This window comes from Carcharhinus amblyrhynchos, chromosome 1, assembly GCF_965287045.1.
Source record: "Carcharhinus amblyrhynchos chromosome 1, sCarAmb.v2.hapA, whole genome shotgun sequence".
In the NCBI taxonomy this organism is placed as follows: Eukaryota; Metazoa; Chordata; class Chondrichthyes; order Carcharhiniformes; family Carcharhinidae; genus Carcharhinus; species Carcharhinus amblyrhynchos.
Window position 1 is genome coordinate 39,732,405 of NC_137324.1, and position 19,609 is coordinate 39,752,013.

Sequence of the window (19,609 nt, forward strand, 5' to 3'; positions counted from 1 at the left end):
GTTTACAGATTACTGATTAGAATGCGAGTCTTTACAACTAACCTGCTATTCAAGTCTTAAAGATGCCGACAATGTGAGTGGAAAGAGCATTATGCATAGGCTAAAGAGATATGTATTGTCTCCAGACATACAGTAAGTGAGGTTTTGCAAACCCAGGCAAGTCATGGGGGTTACAGATAGTGTGACATGAACCCAAGAGTAAGCGTTCTCCAAGGCAGCATTCAGGACACACAAGAGCACAGAGTCGCCGAGCAGAGACTGATAGCTAAGTTCCGCACACATGAGGACGGTCTCAACCAGGATCTTGGGTTCAGCCCGAAAGCTTGTGAGTTTACTACCAAATAAATTGGTTGGACTTAAACCTGCTGTTGTCAGACCTCTTACTGTGTTTACCCCAGTCCAACGCCGGCATCTCCACATCGTAATAGATGCTCTCAGCTTCAAACAGGCAGCTGCCATTGGAACTACAATTCCCAGCCTGCATTGCGAGGAATCGCGAGAGCTGGCGGGAAAACACCGGATGAGGAAGTCCCGCCTCTGTCTCTAGTGGATTGGCTAACCGTCCGGCTGTGGGGCGGGACCGGGAGTTGATTGACGGCCTCACCGTCCATTGTCTTACGGCGATGCGCTGGGGGAGGCGGGGCTGGCGGAGCCCCTGGATTGCCGGCGGGGGGAGGGGAAGAGGGCAGGACGTGGTGTTAGTTTCCTCAGCAAGGGCAGCAGTGTCAGATTCCCCTGAGTGGCAGGGGTGTATTGTAATCTTCTTCAGGAGGTGGGGAGAAGTATCAAACAACTGTCGTCGTCGTCGGTAAGTTGTTTATTTTTCTTGTTGTTTATTTCTCTCCTGCCTGGCGCTGATGCCCTTTCCTAACTTGCAGGCTGGTCACAGAGATACCAACAGGTTATTCTCAGCACTTACCCTCCCTCTCCTTCCTGTCTTAGTTGCTCCAGTACCAAAAGAAAGAAAGTCGGAGTTTGTTAATTGTTTATTATTTTAGGAGCTGCTGTAAGTACACAACCTGTTACCTGTGGAGTTGCTGAGTGTTTTTATGCAGAGTGCCTTGGGGCAGGATTCTGGCGAGCAGATTTATTGTAAAGTCTTTGTTGATTTAGAATTGTGATTTTTGTTTTCTCTCGGTCACCATTAAATAGGAGATGTGTTACGTATGCTCAGAGGGGATTTTCAAATTGTCAGGTCTATCTACAGCCTGGCACAGTGGTTAGCACTGCTGCCTCACAGTAAAAAGTCTGACAACACCAGGTTTTAGTCCAACCGATTTATTTGATAGTAAACTCACTATCATTTGATAGTAAACTTACTATCAAATAAATCGGTTGGACTAAAACCTGGTGTTGTCAGACTTTTTACTGTGTTTACCCCAGTCCAACGCTGGCACATCCACATCATGACTACTATCGACGCCTCACAGTGCCAGGGATCCAGGTTCGATTCCCAGCTTGGGTCACTGTCTGTGTGGAGTTTGCATGTTTTCCCTGTGTCTGCTGGGTTTCCTCCGAGTGCTCCAGTTTCCACCCACAGTTTGAAAGACGTGCTGGTTCGGTACGTTGGCCATGCTAAATTCTCCCTCAGTTTACCTGAACAGGTGCCAGGGTGTGGCGACTAGGGGATTTTCACAGTAACTTCATTACTGTGTGAATGTAAACTTACTTGTGACACTGACAAGTAAATTTAACTAGTTAACTACTAACATGTCTTTTTGTTTTGTCAATACACTCTGCAGTCAAAGAATTTTCAATTTCCGCTGTACAGTTCCACAATGTTACAGATCAAAAAAATTATACATATTTCAAACTGCACCATTATTATTTGTGGCCTTTATGATAGATTCTCTGTGACTTTGCCTATAAATCACTTTCCTGTCTTGAACTCCTGTGCAGCTTTAGATCATCTCTGTTGTACAGCTTGGTAAGACTGCTTTTATGTGGTTATGCTTATCTATCAAAGCAATTACCTCAGCCCTCCTAAAACATAAACTCTTGATAACAATTCCATCCGCTGCCTTGGTCTGTTTGCAATCTCGGTGTACTTTTGACCCTGACCTGAGCTTCTGATCTATATCCTCTTCATCACAAAGACCACCTATGTCCACTTCTGTAACATTGCCTTTTTCAGCTTGAACCTCTGTCTCTTCCACTGCCCTGGCTCATCTGCGAGAAAAACCCACATGCATTTGCTGCCTCTGAACTTGACTATTCAACTGGTCTTGCCACACAGCTTGCATTCTCCATTAAATTTAAAAGTTTTTAATTTTTTAAAGTTTATTAATTAGTCACAAATAGGCTTACATTAACACTGCAATGAAGTTACTGTGAAAATCCCCTTGTTGCTACACTTAGGTGTCTGTTTGGGTACGCTGAGGGAGAATTCAGCACAGTCAATGCACCTAACCAGCATGTCTTTCAGACTGTGGGAGCAGAGCACCCAAAGGGAACCCACACAGACACAAGGAGAGCGTGCAGACTCTGCACTAACAGTGACTCAGGGCTGGAATCGAACCCGGGTCCTGGCACTGAGAGGCAGCAGTGCTAACAACTGTGTGCCCCTCTTTCAATTTCTCTCCAAAATCTGCTATCCTTTTCCTAACCTCCACCAAATTCCACTCAGTTATCAACCCAAGCTATCTTCATTCTGGTCCCCTACCATCTTTGATTTTAAAATCTCACCTTGTTTACAGCCACGTGCAGACATAAAAAGGCTCATGATACTATTTTGAAGGAGAAGCGGGGAGTTCCCTGGTGTCCAATATTTATTCCTCAATCAACATTACAAACATTTTTGGCAGCTACATTGGCTGTAAAGTTTTGTGAGATATTCTGAAGTGAAAACTCACAAGTTTTCTTTTGTTCACCCCTTCCTTTCACTCCTAACCTAAACAGTGTAGCCCTATAATGCCTGCCTGAAACTGCATTCCTTGCCATGATATGCAGCCATCAGGGCCATATATTCTGGAGTACCTGAATTTCACAGCCTCTCCACCTGTTTTCCACTTCTTTTACAAATCATTTGATCACCTGTTCTTTCTGATTCAGAAAGACATCCCAAGACCAAACACACACGTGATTCATTTGTCCGATCGTTTGTGTGCTTGGCCTTGGGATGTCTTTCTGTATTAAAAGATGGTATATAAGTTAGTGATGTTTATTTATAATTTGTGTGGCTTCTTGGGATTGAAAGTGGAAGATATAAGATATAATCATACGATAAAAATGATTTGGGAAGGCTATTCAGCCCTTTTTAATTCCTCCATCCAGAAAGATCCTAAAGCACCCCCCACCATTTGCATTACCTGATTGAATTTAGGGTTTTAACCTTCATGGAAGCCTAATCAATATATTGATCCTGGTGTGAAGAAAAGTTTCCTGAATATGACTAACTTTCCTTTTACAAGTTTGAATTGCCTGACTTTACCCTACTGCATAATTTGATTTTAAAAATCGCTTTTGAAAAAAGCTTGGCTAAACAGTAGTATTCTGAATTTGCTTTTCCCACTTACAGTATCATCTTTATTTCTAAGATTACTGCTCCCTGGCCCTTTACCAAGTTGAAAACCCCATATTTTTCTTGTCTTTGACTCTGTCACCTAATCTTAGAGATCCATCTTGTAGTACCTCTGCAAAGCTTCAATGCTTGAATGTCTGTCTCGAGATTCAGTCAGCAGAAATAGACGCAGTAAACATATGATCTGAACAGAACATTGTACAATTTTCTTAACTTCCTCTGGCTGTTATGCTGTTTTGATTATTTATTTAAACATTTTGTCAGCATCGTTTTGCTGCTCTATATTGATTTAATATTTATTAGGATCCCTAGGTTACTACTTCAAAACCAGTGAGGGGGAAAAAAGAATGTTGTGTATTTTTCCTCCTTATTTGCAGTGCTTCAAACTGAAGTAAAGCTGAGCTGGTTTCTTCCAGTTGAACTGTACTTCCCATTTTCATATCATCAGCAAATCTAACCACGTCCAGTCGTGCTGCATAATTTTTGGCCTTGGAGGGAGTGCAGAGGAGGTTCACTAGGCTGATACCGGAGATGAGGGGGTTAGACTATGAAGAGAGACTAAATAGACTGGGTCTGCACTCGTTGGAGTTTAGAAGGATGAGGTGGGATCTTATAGAAACATATAAGATAATGAAAGGGATGGATAGGGTAGAGGTAGAGAGATTCTTCCCGCTCAGAAAGGACAGCAGGATTAGAGGGCACAGCCTTAAGATAAGGTGGGGAGGCAGTTTAGAACGGAGTTGAGGAGGAACTTCTTCACTCAAAGGGTGGTGAATCTCTGGAATTCTCTGCCTGTTGAAGTGGTGGAGGCTACCTTGCTAAATATATTTAAGGCATGGGTAGATAGATTTTTGACAGACAAGGGAATTAAGGGTTATGGGGAGAAAGCGGGAAATTGGAACTGAGCCACTTCAGATCAGCCATGGTCTTATTGAATGGTGGGGCAGGCTCGAAGGGCTAGATGGCCTACTCCTCCTATTTCTTTTGTTCTTATGTTCTTATAATCCAAAGATGTGCGGGTGAGGTGGATTTGGCCATGCTAAATTGCCCCTTAGTGTCAGAGGGACTAACTAGTTAAATGAGTTATCGGGATAGGGCCTGGGTGGGATTGTTGTTGGTGCAGACTCAATGGGCTGAATGGCCTCCTTTTGCACTGTAGGGATTCTTTGATAATGAGCTGTTAGTTACTTTAAATAGCACCCAGTGGAGAGACCATTGGAGTGCATAGGGACATTTTGAGTGTAGGTTAAGTACTTTGCTTATTTACAGTATAATGTGGAAATTTTACTCTAGCTGTTTGATACTTCCCCCTGCCCTCAGAGTATGGGGATTTTAGACGTATTTGTTCTGCATTTTAACATTAATTTACTTAATCCTAGTTGGTCAACATAGGGAACTGTTCAAGTAGTAGAGTGTGCTGGCCAGTTTGGTATGGAATTTAGCTTGGATGAGAGATCTTCCTTTAAGACTTGGTCTAAAATTATAATTGAGGGATTAAATTGCCAAATTGTATTTGATATAAGAAACTGCTCAGAGAACATTGTTCAGTCTGATGTATGATATCTGTGTAACATGAGACATGCTGTATGCTCAGCATAGCTGGGAAAACCACAGGTGCACAATTGTTCCCAGTGGTTTTATCCTTGGGTTTAAGGTTTCAGTTTGAGCTACTGAGGCACTTTGACAGGGGTTGGTTAAGGGATTCTTGAAATCCACATTGGGAGATGGTTGTGACAAACATGGTTGTCACTTTTCTACTTCAAGTAAGGCACAATACATGAGATTTTGCAAATCCGCTGGCTGACTGTTTTAGTATATGATGTTCTTGTCTCTGGTAAAAGGCTTGAGAGGCAATCTTGTATGCTTGTCAGATATATTGTGTACAGCTTCATGATTAGTTCAGTTATGAAATTGAGAGCCTGTTATTTATGAATGAGGCTGTCAGTTATCAGTTTGTATCCAGTCTTGCATCTGGTCATGACATATAAAAATGAAGGAACAGATAAGAATCTTTTTGACATGTTTGAATCAAACAAACAGATCTTCAGAGAGTCAGGTAGCTTTTAGCCAGCCGTTTTCAGCTTTAAAGGGGATTAGAACAAGGGGAGCTGTGTACATATCAGTTGATTAGAGGTATAGGTGAATGTTTGAAACATGAGAAAATAAATTAATATTTCTACTGTAAATTAAGAGTATTTCAGGATCAGACATGTATATAAATTTCCTGTCGCTTAATCACAGTGAACCCTCTACACTCCTGTCTCTGACAGCCTTTGTTTGCCCACAAATCTCTTCTTTCACTTAATTTGTTTGCACCCAATTGCTGTTTTCATTCATTCTTCATGTGGTATTCGGGACAGTGCCTGTCGCTGGTGGCTGTGTGGTTTATCTCTGTCACTCGTATCTGAAAATCTGTGTTTGTATGGTACTTCTGTAAAGTTATCCTCTTCTGTAATCTGTTGCTGTCAGTTTCAGTTGTGTTCTGTGCCATATCTCTAATATTGCTCTGCATATCTGATGTAACTTTTCTTTATTGTTGACAATTGTTTGATGTACTTATTCTGGAGAAAAATCATATTCTACTCATACTATTAACTCTGTTAACGCACTAGGTCTGGCAGCATCTGTATACTCTCTGCAGATACTGCCAGACCTACTGAGTGTATTTTTATTTCCTATTTCCCTCATGTGATTTTTCTGTCCATCTCCTCTGAGTCTCTTTCACCTGGCAACCTTAAATAATTTTCAAACATTTTCTCCTCTGTGTCCATACAGCTCTATATTGCTCGTCTTTTCTTGCCTGTCTTTCTTCTCCTGCATTGCTGCTAATGTCTCTTGTGCCAGGTGAAGAAAAGGTAGCAAAGAAACAGATTAAAAATCTCTCATCTCTGATTTTGGCTCTATCCATACATTCTTTCTCTAATGTGTTTCTGTCTCTGCACTGGCTGAGAAAAGAATAGCCGTTTGGAAAAAAAAATTATAAAGCTCTCCCATTCCAGTGTCCAGGCCTAGTTAAAGGAAAGATGAGCAGAATTAGGGGCAGTGTGAAAGGCAAGGGAACATTGCAAAGGGGTTGATAGTGTGGCAGATTAATATTATGCAATGTCCTAACAGTTGGAATGTAACCAGTGATAACTTTATATTGGATGTAATGTGACCAATGGTAATAAGCTGTAAGAGTCAGCTGATCCAGCAAACAGTGGAACCAACTACAGAATGATATGATGGTTAGCTGACTCACTATAAATAGGAATCTGCTGGGAATTGTGGGGAAACTTGGATTGGCCCAGGGCAAGGCCTCAAGTTTGGAGTAATAAAGTTTCTTTATTTAAACCCTTTCTTTGATTTATAAGTTGAAGTATTGTTATATTTTATTGTCTGCATTTGAAGAGTTCCTTCAATGAAATACTAACTACACTAGGGATTGTGGATTTTAACAAAAAGAAAAAATGTGGTTTGTGCACAAAGATTCAAACTAACTAAAGAGATGTTCTCTGCACAGAATACAACCTGAAAGGAAAACAGCAACTTTTGTAACCACCCCAGTGACATCACCATCAAATCATGTGATCAACCCTTGAAGCAATTTGTAACCTTTCATAATAAATAATACATTGGCATTGTTGAAGAATGTTCATCAACAAAAGTGCATTACAGGTTTTGAAGGATAAAGCTTTCAGACTGGGCCTGTAGCAGGCAGAGAGAAAAGTAACACAATAGAAAAATCAAGTTGAACTTAGGCTCGCCAATCTGCCTGTTGTAGAAACATGTCCATGGCAGTTTTGATTGGAATCACCAAGTCCGTCCATTGTGTTGTGTGGCACTACCCTCATGCCAAATGGGATGGATTCAAAGCAGATCTAGCTGTCCTAAACTAAGTATCCACATGTTTCTAAGGGATGTCAGCAGCAGCGGAGTTGTATTTCCACAATAATCTAACCTAATGGCCTGGCATATCCCTCATTCTGAAATAACTATTAAGCAAGGGAACCAGCCCTGGTTCAATAAGAAGGATATGCCTGGAGCAGCAGCACCGTGTTGAAGCACAGGACTATTTGGATGTTAAACTGTGGAAATAGCATGTTATAGGCAGAGCTAAGCCACACATAACCAACGTTTCAGATCAAATCTTTGCAGCCCTACTACATTCAGACAGTACAGGTGGTAGACAATTAAACAACTAATGGGAGGGGAGGTCCCACGAATATCCCCACCCTCAATGACTCTGGAGCCAGTTCAGTATTGCAAAAGATTCATTTGAACCATTTACACCCATCGTCAACCAGCGCTGCCAAGTGACTGAATGATCTCCGCCTCCTCCTATCTCAGCAATAACCAGCACACTGAAGCTCAGTTTGGATTCCTCTGAAACTGCTAGGCTCCTGACCTCATTCCAACCTTGGTCCAAGCACGAACAGAAGAACTGAACTTCAGAGCTGATGAGAGTGACTGTGCTTGGCATCAAGGCAGTGTTTGATTGAGGTGTGACTTTAAGAAGACCTAGAAAAACTGGAGTCAGAATCAGGAAAACCCACCACTGGCTGGAGGGGGTGACCATTTATCTTGGCCTAATGACATGATTACACCAGTTCCTTTGAGCAGTGTCAGGTAGCATTTTAGAATCATAGAATAGTTACAGCTGAGGAAACCATTTGGCCCTTTGTGTACATGCTAGCTCTCTATAAGAGCAGTCAGTTCACCTCGTGCCTTCTTCCTGCCTCTTCCCTGTAGTCCTGAAAAGTTTTTCTTACAAATAATAATACCATTCCCTTCTTTTGAATACCATGATTGTGTGGAGAGTGAAGCAGAGTCTATGTTTCCAGACTTTAATGATCTTTAATCCAAATCTGGAAAGTTAGAAATATAATTTTTAAGTAGTTAAAATGGGGAAGGGTGGAAAAAAGACACGTGTAGGTCCGGGATAAAGTGGAAGACAGGACTGATTAACTGACAAAAAAGAGATGGTAGTTAAGTGTCAGAGGGAACAGGAATGCTATTTTAAAAAGCAGATGTGTCCAGGTAGAAAAAAAGAACAGTACAGGCCCTTCGGCCCTCAATGTTATGCCAAGCTACGTCCAAACCCAAGATCAAGCTATCCCACTCCCTATCATTCTGGTGTGCTCCATGTGCCTATCCAAAAAACTGCTTGAAAGTTCCTAAAGTGTCCAACTCCACTATCACAGCAGGCAGTGTATTCCACACCCCAACCACTCTGAGGTGAAGAATCTACCTCGGACACCCCTCCTACATCTCCCACCATGAGCCTTATTGTTATGCCCTGTACATCCACCCGAGGAAATAGAGTGGACGTGCAGAAACTATCTGTCCCCCTCATCATATAAACCCTATTGGATTGTTTCTCATCCTCCTCCGCTCTAAAGAGATAAGCCTTAGCTCCCTCAACCTTTCCTCATAAGACCTACCCTCCAAACCAGGCAGCATCCTGGTAAATCTCCTCTGCACTCTCTCCAATGCCTCCACATCCTTTTTATAGTGAGGTGACCAGAACTGAACACAATATCCCAAATGTAGTCTCACCAATGTCTGGTATAGTTGCAGCAAACCCCCCTGTTTAATAAATGCGAACACACTATAAGCCTTCTTCATGGCTCTATCCACTTGAGTGGCAACCTTCAGAGATCTGTGGATATGAACCCCAAGATATCTCTCTTCCTCCACATTCCTCAGAACCCTTTCATTGACCCTGTAATCAGCATTCAAGTTTGTCCTACCAAAATGAATCACCTCGCACTTATCAGGGTTAACCTCCATCTGCCACTTTTCTGCCCAGCTCTGCATCCTATCAATGTCTCTTTGCAGCCTGCAAGAGCCCTCCACCTCATCCACTACTCTACCAATCTTGGAAGACAAGAAAGCAAAGTCTAGTTCTACATCTTTCTCACCTAATTAACCTCAAAGAAATATGAAATGCTTCATGTTCCAGTTGAGCACATTACAGCCTTCTGAATTCAACACTGAGTTCAACAATTTCAGCCAGTGTGCCTGTCCCCATTTTGTTTCTCTTTCTTTACATTTTCAGTAAACTGGGATGTACACTTTGAAGTTTTGCCCTTTTCACTGATGAGATTTCCATTTATCTCTTTTACTTGTTTACCTTCATTACTTTCTGCTTCCCTGGAAGCTTGAGGTCATTGCTTGTTGATTGAACAGGGGTGATCTTTAGAATGGTCACGTGTTTGTGGCTCTGAAAAACATGCAGGAAATGGGATACATGGTTGAAGACCCTTCCAATCCCTTTGTTGACGTGCTGGAAGAGACAAAGGATAAAATTAAATTGCAATCAACTTTGAGATAAGAGTGACCCAGTGCTGTTGAAGAGAAAGGTCAAGAGCGTGCCTGTGGTAACACGTCATTGAGTGAGTTTTTGTCAGGGCATCAGATGAGACAAAAGATTAAAAGAAATGGCAGACCAGGACAGCTTTTGAGTTAGAGTCAGTGCTACTGAAAAGAGGGGTTAAGTGTATGTTGTGCTTCATGGCATTGACTACAGATTTTGAAATGCGGTGAGAACAGTAGTTTAAGGAATGCTAAATATACGGGAAGTATCTTCTTTTTGCTTTTGTTGCAGTGTTTTTTTTTTACTTAAAAATTGGATGTGAAGTGGGATAGAGGAACTATTTTAATAGCTTTGCTTCATCTGTCATGCTGCGTTTTGATTCATTATCCACTCCAGTAAGGGTAAATTCGGAAGTCTGCCAACCGATAAACTCACAAAAGTGTCAGTGTTGTTAGTAGGAGACAGGATCAGGATCAGGCATGACATACCCCATGTTGAAACAACCTGCCAGCACTTTGTTTGAATATACCATAAAATGTGACTGTCCATGAAGTCAGAAGACACTCATAGGAACTGAACTTTAGGAGAGACGTGGTAAAATGAGAATAATGGAGAAACAAAAAATTGAGCATATTGATCCTCCAGCATTGCTGACCTTGTCTCTAACCTGGGTGAAATGAGCAGGATGCTGATGACCCTGCGGAATAGGATGAGGCTGGAGCTGTGTGGAAATGCAGGGCAACGGTTTCCTTTCCCAATGTTGAAAATAGCCTGTGAGTTTTTTGAACACTGTTTTTGAATTTTATAGTTAGACAAGGTTTAAATAGGTTGTGACTGATACTTTAAATGGTTTGGTACGTCCATAATTTATGCTTAGTAGAAAAGATTGTATTTCAGTCTAGTTTGTGTTTAGCTACAGCTTAAGGTTCTCCAGTTATCTTCCCTTGCTCCAGTGATTCATGCTGGCAGCTGCCTGACTCTTAATTCATGTCACTGTTCCCTTTATGCACTAACTATTGCTGCAGAGCTGAAGGTGGCCGGGATAATTTTACTGTTGTAAAGGGTAATGCCACATCATCTGCAGCATTTTTAGGTAGACTAAGTGATCTCAGTCCACACTCATGATTAATCACAAGTTAGTACAAAAATAGAAAGTGATGTCTTTCAATCTTTGTAGTTGAATCCTGGCTGATGCACGTACCACACTTGTCTAGATTTCCTCCATTGGAGCAATTTATCACAGACTCAGATGAGTTTTTCATGGTCAGCTTATCAGGATTATTCCAGCCACAGATTTGTACAGATGAGGGAGCACACTGGCAATGTATAGGGCTCGGAACAATTAAAGTGGAGTGTCAAAGTAATAGCCAAAACTTTAAAAAACCTTTGGAGAGCCTCAACAGGCATCACAATCCATTAACAGTTTCTACCTAGACTGAAGAAACATAAGAACATAAGAAATAGGAGCAGGAGTAGGCCATCTAGCCCTTCGAGCCTGCCCTGCCATTCAATAAGATCATGGCTGATCTGTCGTGGCTCAGTTCCACATTCCCGCCCTCTCCCCATAACCCTTAATCCCCTCTCTTATCAAGAACCCATCAACCCGCGTCTTAAAAATATTTAGCGAGGCAGCCTCCACCACTTCAACGGGCAGAGAATTCCAGAGATTCACCACCCTTTGAGTGAAGAAGTTCCTCCTCAACTCTGTTCTAAACCGCCCCCCCTTTATCTTGAGGCTGTGCCCCCTAGTCCTACTATCCTTTCTGAGCGGGAAGAGTCCACCTCTATCCTATCCATCCCATTCATCATCTTATACATCTCAATGAGATCTCCCCTCATTCTTCTAAACTCTAACGAGTACAAGCCTAGTTTATTCAGCCTCTCCTCATAGCTCAACCCCCTCAACTCTGGCATCAGCCTAGTAAACCTCCTCTGCACTCCCTCCAAGGCCAAAATATCCTTGCATAAGTACGGCGCCCAAAACTGCACACAGTACTCCAGCTGTGGCCTCACCAATGCCCTATACAGCCGCAGCAAGACCTCCCTAAGACTTCTGATCGAGACATGAGTCCAAATAGCCTATCACAAGAACCTGTTGTTTGGCCGCTGTTAACATGTGGTACTTATGGGGAAAGTTGGTCCTCTCTGCCACGAGATGGTCCCAACCTCATAGGATTGATACTCTGGATGATCATTATTCTCAGTGGTTAACCTTTTGTTGCTGGTATCTTTTCACTGCACTGTCCTACATCTGCCTTCCTGCTAACCCAGTCCCTGAGAAGACATGTTTCATTAGTTCATCTGCTGCCTGATGATTTGCTAGGTGTATCTTGACAAATGTAACCAAAAACATTGTTCATATTTTTTGCGCAGTATCACTGAAAGCAGGGCAAAACAGGGTTGGGTATCCAACACTCAGGCAATCAAAGAGCTTAGTATTCCATCAAGTTTACTACACCTGCTTCCTTTAGGAAGAGGGTTTCTAACAGTGCTAATTGTCTAAAGTCAAGTATGTTCACATCCATTACCTCTGGTGTCCCCCAAGGATCTATACTTATTGTAAGCTGGCCAAGAATACACTGGGTAATGTCTAGAAGTTCCAAAAACTGCAAACGAGCTGAGACCTGAGAGAATCAGATGTTGTTACAAAGATGGAATTGTACAGTTTTCTTGAGGGTGTGTCCTTACTCGCACCAACTCCCGTTCACCTGTGTATGCTGACCAACCTTCCATTTGAACAATGCCTTGATTTTAATATCCTCATCCTGGCATTTAAATCCTCCATCTGTTGGCCTTTTCCTATCTCTGGAATTTCCTCCATCCTCAGAACTCTCAGATATCTGCACTCCTTTAACTCAGGCCTCATGGAACATCACTGATTTTAATTCCACCATTATCAGCCATGCCTTTAGCTGCTGAGCACTGGACTTCCCTCCCTAAACCTCCTTCCTTTCCTCCTCTCTATTTTTCTTTCCTTCATTCCTTAGAACTTGCATCCTTTGTGTGGATTTATGTCAATTTTATATATTGTAATACTCCATTGAGACACCTTGGGATATTTTCTGTTTAGTGTTTTATAAATACAGTTGGTGATGATTGATGTCTAATGTAAATGGATACTCATGGGTGTGAGATGAGTATCCACTCTGGAAATTGAGCAGCTCCTCTGCAACCTGACCTTTCTGACATTGTTCAGTAGGTAGCTCTCTTCCAATCGTGCCAAGATAGAAATTTTCATTTTGGAAAAACCCGTTGGTGCCTGAGGCAAAACCACATTAGAATTGGCACAAAGGTCTAGGTGGGATGAGAAAAAAATCACAATTAAAGCACCTGAAATATACTCACCTGTGTATTAGTGTAGCCTTCCCATGAATTCCAGTGTTTGCCACTGGCTAGCAATTCTTGATGTATATTTCAAATGGACATAATTAACATGTGACATCTTACTTGGATTATCTCTATAGAGTGAGGGAATTAATATAGGTTCAGCACCTGCTTAATTTGTGATGTGAAATACTTTGCTTTTAGAGGCACTGAGTGAGGATTGCAGTGTTGCTAAACAGAGATATGACAAAATGGAAACAAATGCAAATGTCACCTATGTACATTAATGCGTATCATTTCATGGCAGTTGCACATATGGAGTATTGGCAACATCTAGAAATAGGGCCATTGGCTGTCCTCTTTCTAGGGCAAACAGAACTGGATTGGCAATAGCAGAAGTGAAAAATCATTCTATGGATGCCAATATCTAAGTAAAATTTGCTTCACAAATCAGCTGCGCTTTAATACTAGAATGCAACGGTTTGTGAAGCAATTTTTGCTTAGATATTGGCATCTGTAGAATGATTTTTCATCTTCATTCAGTTCATCACACACATTCTGGATCACGAGATTTTTCGTTCTAATGTCATGTCTGACACATCAATGCCATGGCATTGTTGACTCCCAACTTGAAATGTTTTAGTTGGATGTTAAAAATCCCATAGCACTGTTCATAGAAGGGCAACAAATTGTCCCTTCAAATTACAGCATTAAAAACCGATTAACTGGGCATTCATTTCATTATTGTGCGATAGCACTGTGTACAAAAATGGATATTACTTTTGCATGTTTAATAGTCACTATACTTTAGATTAATTCATTATACTGAAGAATTTTAAGATAGGATAAATGTGGGTCTGCCTTAAATTTATTAAAATTTCAGTGTGAAGTAAATTGTATATTTTTGGAATAGGATCATTCTGGACAGCATTATTTTTCCCTTTCCCTATTTATTTGTATGGATTTTTTTTTCCAAAAATATACTTTATTCATAAAAATCTCAAATAAACCATTGCAAATCTACATGTCTTTGAATTGCAAACAGTTCCCACTATGGATTTGAAGTATGTTTTGAAGTGGGATGTTTTTCCCTCTGAAGTTTCCAATGATCATCATTTAAGTAAAGTGGTCATTCAATGTGGTCTTAACCTGGCTATTTAACTTAAATTATAATAATTGTGGTAAGCCAAAAGAAAGGCAGGTCTCACGAGGATAGCTTTTTTTTCCAAGTATTTGTATCATTAAAACCCATAAGCACCCTGATTTTAATTTCAGATGATGTTTTTAGCTAAGAAGGCCCTAGTCTCTGAATTCCCTCCCTAAACCTCTCTACCTGATCCTCCTCCTTTAAGGTGCACCTTTAAAGCCTACTTTGGAACAAGCTATTGGTCATATACCAGAATCTCCTCTTGTGTGGCTCAGTGTCACACTTTATTTTCTAATGCTCCATGAAGCACCTTTGGTTGTTTTATGCTATTAAAAGTTCTTTATAAATGCAGATTGTTGTTGTTTACCTGACAGACATGTGACACTTTTTGAGGCCACATTTTCAGTTGTCTTTGGAAAGTGGCAGCATGAAGGCAAGAGGCTTTTATAAATAAATGGCCAGCAGAGGTGACCAGAATCAAATTTCACCCAACAGAGATTTTTTGTTCCGGAACTCAGCTCCACTGTTGTGGAGAATGTTAAAGAAGCTCAAATTTTTCCTGGCTCTGATAGAAGCCTACAAGATTATGAGAGGCATGGTTGAGTGGATAGTCAGAAGCTTTTTCCCAGGGTGGAAGAGTCAGTTACTAGGGGGCATGGGTTTAAGGTGTGAGGGGCAAGGTTTAAAAGAGATGTATGAGGCAAGTTTTTTTTCACACAGAGTGTGGTGGGTGCCTGGAACTTGCTGCCGGGGAAGGTAGTGGAAGCGGATACGGTAATGAGTTTTAAAGGGATATGGTCCCTGGAAGGGTAGAGGCTCTAGTTCATTCAGGCAGCATGCAGGCTTGGAGGGTTGAAGGGCCCGTTTCTGTGCTGTAATTTTCTTTGTTCTTGTACTACTTTTTGAGGTAGGACAGATGAGTCATTGTCACACACGCTCCACTGGTAACATTCTTGTGTTGACAGCCAGGGCAGATTAGGTCACCTATATTTTTAATTGGAGGAGAGGTGTAGCAGACTTATGAAGGAGACAGAATATTTTTTTTTAAAGTAGATTTTCACAGTCAAAATATATTCTGCTTAATTAGATGACTTAGTTCTATTAGTAATAAATAGTATTTATCCATATTAATATTTTAAGCAGATCCCAACCTGATGATTGAGTTCTGCGTTTTCTACATGTGCTAGTACATTATTATGTTTAGAAGGTAAACAGGGAACAGAAATGACTTCATCTATGGGAAGACAAACCTCTGCTGTGTTGTTATTACTACAATAATGTTTGCACCAGTAGATTTGTCTCAGAATGGAAAATAAGTGCAAATGTCCCAAAACATTGTGTTCTTCCATCTCATCTCTTGGGTTCAACTCCAATCCAGCTTTGTCTTAGTTCCCTATGTTTACTGTGATGATAGTCATGTAAGGCCGCTTTATTTGGAAAATGGGTGAAGTCCATGAAACAAGCATTGCCATTTTGGTGCTGATTTGTGGGCAAGTCTTATTCATGCAAGCTGTTTGGATGGGGAAGATGAGGAGCTCAGCTAAACCAACCTCTCTTCTGCATTAATATCTTGATATTACCGAGTAATCACTCTTTATAGCTGAGTTACCTGGAAATTAAAATCTTGGTTGGTTGTATTTTCTCAACCCCAATCTTAAGTACCTTGTCAGCTCCCTATTTGATGATGGTGCTAGTGCTGTCTTTCAGATGTAGAATAGCTCCCATTTGTCCCAGACCTAGTTGCAACATCCAACAATATGGAATTCCTCTTCCTATTGTTTTGTATTTATTTACCTAATCTTATTGCCTTTCCCTTTTTGATAAATGCCTGGAGAAGTAATCCTGCAAAAGATAATGTCTGTCCTTCTAATTAATTAACTATCCACTGCCACTACTGAATTTGTAACTGTTTCACCAATCTCCCCATTCTGAGCTGTTACTTATTTGCTTGTGCCATTAATATTTATTTGGTCCTGCTATGAGTTTTTATTTTCCCTTTAAGGGAGAGCTTCCAATCAGTTTGATAGCATAAGTTGCTCTCTTAGCTTGCTTTCTTAACTAGTGATTTGTAATCAGAGAGTTAACCAGGAGTAATATGCACTGTGGATAAAAGGGAGCACGTAAACGTGCTGTACTTGGATTTCCAGAAGGCATTGATAAGATGCCACATCAAAGTTTATTGTGGAAAATAAAAGCTCATTGTGTAGCGAAAAACATATTAGCATGGATAGAAGATTGGCTGGCTGGCAAAAAACAGTATGCATAAATAGATCTTTTTCTGATTTGGCAGCATGTGACATGTGGAGTCTGTGCTGGAATTTCAACTTTTTGCAATTTATATCATTGACTTAGACAAGAGGAATGTAGGCATGGTAGCTACATTTGCAGATGACACAAAGATAGTAAGGAAGGTATGTTGTGAAGAGGTGTAAGGAAGTTGAGTCAGCAGTCAAAAATCTGGGAATTCAAGTATACCAGCATTCCTATCCATTGACTCATAGAGGCAAAGAGGTTTACAGCATGGAAACAGGCCCTTCTACCCAACTTGTCCATGCCGCCCTTTTTTTTTTAAAAACACTAAGCTAATCCCTCTAATACCCACTGTACCCAGGTAACTATCTAAATGCTTTTTAAAAGATAAAATTATACTTGCCTCTACTACTACCTCTGGCAGCTTGTTCCAGACACTCACCACCCTCTGTGTGAAAAAATTGCCCCTCCAGACATTTTTGCATCTCTCCACTCTCACCTTAAACCTATGCTATCTAGTTTTAGACTCTCCTACCTTTGGGAAAAGATATTGACTATCTACCTTGTCTATGCCTCTCATTATTTTATGGACCTTTATAAGGTCACGCCTCAGCTTCATATGCTCCAGAGAAAAAAGTCCCAGTTGATTCAGCCTCTCTCTATTACTCAATCCGTCAGGTCCTGGTAGCATCCTAGTAAATCTTTTCTGCACTTTTTCTAGTTTAGTGATATCCTCTCTATAACAGGGTGACAAGAATTGTACATAGTATTCCAAGTGTGGCCTTACCAATGTCTTGTATAACTTCAATTTTGAAGTGTAGACTTTATCTACACTTCCTGCTGCCTCGGTAAAGCAGCCAGCATAATTAAGGACCCCATGCCCCCGGACGTTCTCTCTTCCACCTTCTTCTGTCAGGAAAAAGATACAAAAATCTGAGGTCACATGTCGACCGAATTGAACAGCTTCTTTCCTGCTGCTGTCAGACTTTTGAATGGACCTACCTTACATTAAGTTGATCTTTGTCTACACCCTAGCTATAACTATAACGCCACACTCTGCACTCTCTCTCGTTTCCTTCTCTATGATACGTTTTGTCTGTATAGTGTGCAAGAAACAATACTTTTCACTATGTTAATACATGTGACAATAAATCAAATCAAAGTATAATGTGGGAGATGATGAAGTTGTTCGCTTTGGCAGGAAGAATAAAAAATGCAGAGTGTTACTTAAATGGAGAACATCTGTAGTAATCTGAGATGCAGAGGGATCTAGGTGTTCTTGTGCATGAGTCACAAAGTTAGTATGCGACTACAGCATTTAACCAAGAAGGCTAATAGTGCTATTGTTTATTAGAGGAATTGAGCATAAGTAAGGATGTTATGCTTCAGTTACACATTAGTGAAACCATGTTTCAAATTTTGTGTGCAGTTTTTTGGTCACCTTATTTAGGATGTAGATGAATGTGTTGGAAGTGGCTCAGATGAGGTTTACTAGATTATCCTTCCCCCACCACACCCACCAGAGCTATCTGTTACCTGTTCCAGGTTGTCCTTTATCACACTGCTTACCTTTGTTCTGCCATTAATACATTCTACCCTTTGTCTTTTTGTCCTTCACATCTTTGTCAACCTCCCTAGCCTCCACCTATTGCTGGCCCTCTAACCAGCTCTACTGTCGTTGTCCCCCCACCACCACCCTGCCGACAGTATAAATCTCATCCAGTTTCCAGTTCTCATTAGCTCTGGTGAAGTATTAGTTCTGTTTTCTCTCCACAGATGTTGTCTGAACTTCTGAGACTTTCCTGCATTTTTTCTGCTTTTGTTTTAGATTCCAGCAACCTCAGTAATAGCTTTTATTTATTTCCTTAATAGATTGATATCTTAAATGAGCAGCTTATCTTATGAGAAAGGTTAGACCAACTGGGCTTGTATCCATTGAGTTAGGGGTGACTTGATTGAAGTGTATAAGACCCTGAATTGTCTTGACAAGATGGAGATGGAAACAGTGTGAGTCCAGAACTAGAGGGCATTATTTTAAAATTAGGAGTTGCCCTCTTGGGACAAAGATGAGGAGAATTATTTTCTGAGGGTTGTGCAGCTTTGGAAATCTGCTTCAGAAGGTGATTGAGGTGGGGTCATTGAATATTTTTCAGGCTGATTCATATTTAGCAGGGGGATCAAAGATTATTTGGGGTAGATGAGAGTGTAGAACTTGAAACATCAACGGGTCAGCCATGATCTAATCGAATGGTAGAGCAGACTCAAGGGGCTGAATGGCCTGCTTCTGCTCCATTTTCATTATGTTTATATGTTATCTGCAATGGCTTCTTCTAACTTCTGCACTATTGCCTCTGAAGACCCCAAGGATCTATCCTTCTAGGTGCTACCCCTCAGCATCATCATCTGAAAACACGTTAGCTTATGTGTATGCTGACAATATCTAGTCCTGCCTTACCATCCATCACCTCTCTGTACATATGGTATAAACTATCTCCTTTCCTTGATAAATACTGATTTTTGTTTCCAGATTTCTGTTGCTGTTGATGTCTGTCTTAACATTATTAATTGGCTTTGTTGAATATCTTTAATCAATGATCTTTTCACATTTGCAGGCATTTTGCTGACCTGACCAAAGGCACCCAATACTTATTTTATAAAGTTTATTACCAGAGCATTTTAAGCATGTCTGGAACGCAGGTTTTCCTATTCTGGGGTAAGCAATGATTACAATTTTAAGAAATTAAAATTTTAAATGTAAATATATATTCGTAGTTGCCGTTTGATTAACAGTAGAATGTAGCCCAAGTAAATGCTGAGCTTTTAATTGTAGCATAAAGACCCAGTTAAAATGTGTAAATATAGTTGCTATTATAACTAATGAATCCGCTTGGGGATAAGCAAAAGTTTTAGTGAAAGCTCTGTAGGTACTGAATGAAACAAGTCAGGAATATTGCTCTGTTTGCTAAGCTTCACCACATGGTTCCCATTTGGTTGTTTTCTTAACTGCTTCTCAAATAAAAAAAAAGTTCAGCACCTGGAAGCTGATTTAATTTCTTAGCTTTGAAAATTC

At 40.7% G+C, this 19,609-nt stretch overlaps 1 protein-coding gene across 2 annotated transcripts in view; it reads left to right on the forward strand.

The window, feature by feature from the left end:
- The first annotated feature begins 689 nt into the window (after positions 1 to 689).
- Positions 690 to 19,609, forward strand: part of myorg (myogenesis regulating glycosidase) — a 30,052-nt gene continuing 11,132 nt past the window's right edge. The window contains exons 1-2 of one of the 2 annotated variants that reach the window (XM_080213256.1): positions 690 to 808; positions 19,152 to 19,252. The gene's annotated coding sequence lies outside the window, so the exon portion shown is untranslated. Of the gene's footprint in view, positions 809 to 904; positions 1,007 to 19,151; positions 19,253 to 19,609 lie in introns of those variants that run through there. The other variant, XM_080213309.1, reaches the window with a different exon arrangement.